Here is a 1854-nt window from a genome sequence, read left to right on the forward strand (position 1 = left end):
CTCGTCTCTACCACTTCGAGATTAGGCTTGATACTTACTGGGTACACGTTGTTTACGTACTCATGCTATACTCACCGCACTTTTTGTGCAGGATCTGAGACAGATACTAGTGGAGGACCTATCATCGCTCATCCTCGTTATCCAGGGACATAGTGGTGAGCTGCTTTTCTGAGCCGTCTTGCAGGTACCAGTGCCTCTTCTTGTATTTTTAATTCTTTCTATTTTCATTTCAGACAATATTTGGAGTTTTGTATAATCAACTAGATGCTCATACACTTGTGACACCAGGTCTTGGCACACACATTGGTAGAATTTGGTGTCTTATATTTTTCTTGGATTTAAATTTTATCGATATATGTTTAATTTATTAGTTGGCTTGCCTAGCTATAGTGTTGAGTGCATCACGACTTATAGGTGAAATTGGGTCGTGACATCGATAGAAGGCGATTTTTGGAGAGATTCTTGCATGGGTGTTTGGGGTAAGTGGATCTTATCCAGTTTTGATTAATTTTCATGATTATGCCTTTGAATCCATCATTTAATTCGAATTTAAATGGAGGAAAATCAAGATTTTTGTAAAATCTTCCAAAAATAAAAATTTAAGATTTGGAGGTCGAGTTGTTATTGGAATTAGATAAAATTGGTTGGTTGAACTCGTATCGGAATGGGTGTTTGGATTTCATAAAAATTATGACGGGTTCCGAGGGGCAGGCCCCACGTTGAATTTTGTTAACTTTTTGGAATAAAATTTTAAGTCGACATATTATTATCCGAAATTGTTTCCGATGAATATAATTTTAATGTAGTTGTACAATTAATTTGGATAGATTTGAATTGTCCGGAGGTCAATTCAAGCAAGAAGACTATTTTGGAATATCGGCCTAACTTCAAAAAGGTAAGTGTCTTGCTTAACCTCGAGTGGGGGAATTACCCCTTAGGCAGTGGGTCTTGTGTGCCATTTGTGAAATGTGAAAAGCCGTGTACGCGAGGTGACGAGTACGTACTCAAGCTTATATGTGCAAAATATATTAGGTTAAAGTCTTAGGCATATTGTGTAGTAAATTGGATATTGGTTGGCATTTATTTAATTATTTGTTTGCCATGCTTCAATTCGCATTTATTGAATTTATTTTTGTATGACAATTTGAGGTGATTATTACTTGTATAATCATGTGAATTATGTGAATTTGATGATTTGATATTTCTTGGAATTTAGTTTCATTATGGATTTTTCCTCTGCAAATAATAAATTAAGCAAGCTTAAGAAGATGTGTTAATATAATTATCTAAATTTAGATTAATGAAGGCTTTGCTTTATGTTGAATAACTTCTATCTCGGTTGATTATTTTTATTGTGATATACACATTGTGTGGAGCCTTCGGCTATTTGTTGTGAAATTGATTTATTTGGTTGTATCTTTGTGTCACGACCTGAAATTCCCACTGTCGGGACCATGAAGGCGCCTAACATTTCACTTGCTAGGCAAGCCAACGTTAAAGAATCATTAAACCAGTTCTTCTTCCATTCAGTAAATAATACCCAATTAGCTAAGGTGAAATATAATGAGTGCGCAATAATATATATTAAAAACTGCATTAATTACTACCACCCGGATCTAGAGTCACAATTCACGAGCATTCTAGAATTCACTACAAGTAATAGTCTGAAAGAAATACAACTGTTTGAATGAAAGAAAACAGTAGAACAGAAAAGATAGGCGGGGACTTCAAGGTCTGTGAACGCTGACAGATCTATCTTGAGTATCCGAATAGCGGTCCAATAGCAAAAATCCCGATCAATCCGAGCCGGTACCAAAATCAGCATAGAAAGTGCAGAGTGCAGTATCAGTACAA

Source organism: Nicotiana tomentosiformis, chromosome 2 (genome assembly GCF_000390325.3).
Source record: "Nicotiana tomentosiformis chromosome 2, ASM39032v3, whole genome shotgun sequence".
NCBI classification, from domain to species: domain Eukaryota; kingdom Viridiplantae; phylum Streptophyta; class Magnoliopsida; order Solanales; family Solanaceae; genus Nicotiana; species Nicotiana tomentosiformis.